Source organism: Carassius auratus, unplaced genomic scaffold (genome assembly GCF_003368295.1).
Source record: "Carassius auratus strain Wakin unplaced genomic scaffold, ASM336829v1 scaf_tig00039326, whole genome shotgun sequence".
Lineage (NCBI taxonomy): Eukaryota > Metazoa > Chordata > Actinopteri > Cypriniformes > Cyprinidae > Carassius > Carassius auratus.
This window is the reverse complement of record NW_020526502.1, coordinates 188-4,265: the sequence shown is the minus strand read 5'-3', so window position 1 is coordinate 4,265 and position 4,078 is coordinate 188. Positions and strand designations below refer to the sequence as shown.

The following is a 4,078-nucleotide window of genomic DNA, read 5'->3' as shown; positions in this document are numbered from 1 at the left end:
TGGTTTGTATTGGTTTCCATTACAAGTTTGTATTGGTAACGATTTGCACATAATGGTTTCCATCACAGTTTTGTAATGGTTCTGATGGTTCCATTACAAGTTTGTATTGGTCTTTATTAAAACAAATTTAATGGTTTCTGTTGGTTTTGTAATGGTTCTGATGGTTCCATTACAAGTTTGTATTGGTCTTTATTAAAACAAATTTAATGGTTTCCGTCAGTTTTGTAATGGTTCTGATGGTTCCATTGCAAGTTTGTACTGGTCTTTATTTGCATATATTTAATAGTTTTCGTTGCACTTTTATATTGGTTCTGATTTGAATGTTTAACTGATAGCTGGTAATTAGGCCATTAATTAATATAAGTAAATAATTTAAATTATTAATACAAACTGTACACAGGTTTTGTCAAGAATATAATGTTTTTATTTATTTAAACTTCATACCAACCTTTCAATAGCAAACAGTTCAGGTTGTTTTGCAAAGAATTAAGAATATGCACCTAAAATCAAAATTATTCACAGAATACTCAACATAGCTGGAATTAACACAAAACCTTGACATTACATTTTATTTTAATTATTGTTATTCATTAATGCATTATAGAAATGCAGGAACTATGAACTGTTTTTGTGGCTTGTAGCTGTCTCAGACCTGCAAAAAAAAAAAAGGAAAAAAAAAAGGGACAATTCATTAGGACAATGTACCACATTACCAGTGTGTGAGATTATCCATACATATATTTATATGGCAGTCTCAAAAAAGTTATTGATTTTTCTTTCATGCCTAAAATCATTAGGATTTAAAAAAAGAAAATGTTCCATGAATATATTTTGTAAATTCCCTACCATAAATGTATCAACTTAATTTTTTATTAATAAAATGCTTTGCTCTGGATTTGAAATATTTTTCACAATATTTATATTTTTTAGCACCATCAGATTCCAGATTTTCAAATAGTTGTATCTCAGACAAATATTGTCCTCCTAACAAACCATACATCAATGGAAAACTTATTTAGTATTATTATTGAAATAAAAATCTAAAAAATAAAATAAAAACAATTATCCTTGTAACTGGTTTTGTGGTCCAGTTTCACAAATAGGCTTGAATAATTACATTATCTACTTTTTATGGTACATAGTCTCTATTCACTTCGAGTCATATTAGATAAGAGGTTGTAGCACACTTACCACTGACAGTTTTATCTGGATTATGTCACTGATCTCCTCAGCCAGGTATTTCCATACACTTAGGAGGCGTTTATTTCCTATAAGGTGTGGCCTTTTTTCTTCAGATTCTGAGACAGACACTCTTGTTTTGAACACACACATACACATGCACGCACACACACACGCACGCACACACATAAACAAAAATTGAAAATTCAAGAACTGATGGACTAATCTCAGACTTTAAATCTGACCACTCTCAAGTGGAAATTAAGTAGCATATGTGACCTGTGCTGGCAAAGTTAGTCACAATGAGAAAAAATCAGTTGAGGTTTTTTTTTCTCATTAAAAAGTCCTTCAAAATGATGTATAACTGTATATATATATATATATATATATAAAAAAATGACTGAGCTACACCCGTTTGAAGTTGAAAGAGTGGCAAAGTCAACTCTTTTCTATTTTCTAAAGGTTCCAAACCAAAATCACTGAAGCAACATTGCTTCTTTTCCTGCAGTTCTTTTCTTAATAATAATTCACTTTTTTATTTTACATCCGAACAAAAGCATTCAAGTAAGAAAAACTAATAATCAAATGTAAAATCCCTTTATTCATTACAAATAAATTAATTATTAAAACTATAAAAGCAGTTCAATTAGTCATTCTGTGTATACAGGTGCTCGTCATATAATTAGAATATCATAATTCTATTCAAAAAGTGAAACTTGTATATTATATTCATTCATTACACACAGACTGATATATTTATTTATATCTGACAACTAAGGAAAATCCCAAATTCATTATCTTAGAAAATTAGAGTATAACTTAAGACCAATACAAAGAAAGGATTTTTAGAAATCTTGGCCAACTGAAAAGTATGAACATGAAAAGTATGTGCATGTACAGCACTCAATACTTAGTTGTGGCTCCTTTCCCCTGAATGACTGCAGCAATGCGGCGTGGCATGGAGTCGATCAGTCTGTGGCACTGCTCAGGTGTTATGAGAGCCCAGGTGTCTCTGATAGTGACCTTCAGCTCTTCTGCATTCTTGGGTCTGATATATCACTACTCAGCAGCAGTACAGTCCTTTTTGAAGCGAGACACTTCTGGTTCTGTCTGTTGTTCAAGAGTGGCTTGACACAAGGAATGCGAAGCTGAAACCCATGTCTTGCATACGTCTGTGTGTAGTGGTTCTTGAAGCACTGACTCCAGCTGCAGTTCACTCTTTGTGAATCTCCCCCACATTTTTGAATGGGTTTTGTTTCACAATCCTCTCCAGGGTGCAGTTATCCCTATTGCTTGTACACTTGTTTCTACCACATCTTCTCCTTCCCTTCACCTCTCTATTAATGTGCTTGGACACAGAGCTCTGTGAACAGCCAGCCTCTTTAGCAATGACCTTTTGTGTCTTCCCCTCCTTGTGCAAAGTGTCAATGGTCGTCTTTTAGACAACGGTTTAAGTCAGCAGTCTTCCCCATGATTGTGTAGCCTACAGAACGAGACTGAGAGACCATTTAAAGGATTTGCAGTTGTTTTGAGTTAATTAGCTGATTAGAGTGTGGCACCAGGTCTCTTCAATATTGAACCTTTTCACAATATTCAAATTTTCTGGGATACTGAATTTGGGATTTCCTTAGTTGTCAGTTATAAACATCAAAATTAAAAGAAATAAAGATTTGGAATATATCAGTCTGTGTATAATGAATGAATATAATATACAAGTTTCACTTTTTGAATGGAATTAGTGAAATCAACTTTTGGTTGATATTTTAATTATATGACCAGCACCTGTATTTATCAGGATATATATATATAACTGTAATTTGAATGTCGGATTGAAATGAACACTGTTATTAGAGTAGTTAATTGTTAGCATAAGTGCGGCTAATAATAATATAAAAAATAATAATAATTAGCATGTTTTTGTGTTTTGCTTTGGTACTGAAATTGGTACTGTGACAACACTAATAGTTAGACCTCGATTAATGTGTTCAGGTGCACTGCAGGTTGGAGCAAAACTCTGCATGTAAGTGGACCTTGAGAGACAATGTTGAGATCTCCTGCAATATGTTCTGAGCATGAACTATAAAGAGACAGAATGACTTACAACACTGGTGTCCAGTCCTGGGCTGGAGGACCACCGTTCTGCAGAGTTTCTGGTGATCCTTGATCAGCTGCTCAGGTCCGCTTAACTGGGGTTGGAGCTAAACTCTGAAACAAGAGAAGACAACCAATATTATGAAGTTAAAAAAAAAAAATGATTCAGAAATATGCACAACGTTTGAAAATGCACAAAGATGAGAAGAAAGTTATGTGTTTAATGAGAACTTTCCACTGAAGAATAAGAAGCAATATTAAGTCACAGATGCATTTTTATTAATTCTTATTAATATTGTTTTAAATATGTTACAGTAACCTTGTGCTTTATCAATGATTTTCAGTCTCTGAAATAGAAAAGATCTATCAGTGCTGAATGGGATCATACATACATCATATGTAATGATATTTAACAAGAGTTCTAACACCGTGTCGTCACTGGACAACACAACAAAATACAACAGAGCCTTTTATAATCAGTGATGCTCTCTACACTGGATACGGCACGACACAACAAATCACAGACGGTGATCTGATGCCTTTTCCTATTTATGATGTACTGACACAAAGTTTGAATGATTTTTAACAGTCACTTTGGTGTGAGAGTGTGTAGCTTGGAGATAGAGATTTTTTTATGTTTCTGAAATAAGTCTCATGTACACTAAGAAAACTGCATTTATTTGATCATAAATAAAAATGGTAATGTTGTGAAATATTAGTACAATTTCAAATAACTGCTTTATATGTGAATATTTTGTACATTTTATTCTTGTTTTCACAAAAGCATGATTTCTGAAGGATTGTGTGA

The 4,078-nt window shown here is 33.0% G+C and overlaps 1 long non-coding RNA gene across 2 annotated transcripts; it reads right to left on the bottom strand.

Annotated features, from left to right (window-relative positions):
• Positions 1-400: 400 nt before the first annotated feature.
• Positions 401-3,682, bottom strand: LOC113083755 (uncharacterized). 2 transcript variants are annotated; one of them, XR_003283387.1, is made up of 4 exons: positions 3,590-3,682; positions 3,281-3,384; positions 1,192-1,312; positions 401-652 (listed from the first exon to the last, which is right to left on the bottom strand). It is a non-coding gene; the product is annotated as an uncharacterized LOC113083755 (long non-coding RNA). The 2 variants fall into 2 exon arrangements; XR_003283386.1 differs by lacking the exon at positions 3,590-3,682 and having other exon boundaries at positions 3,281-3,525.
• Between the last annotated feature and the right edge of the window lie 396 nt (positions 3,683-4,078).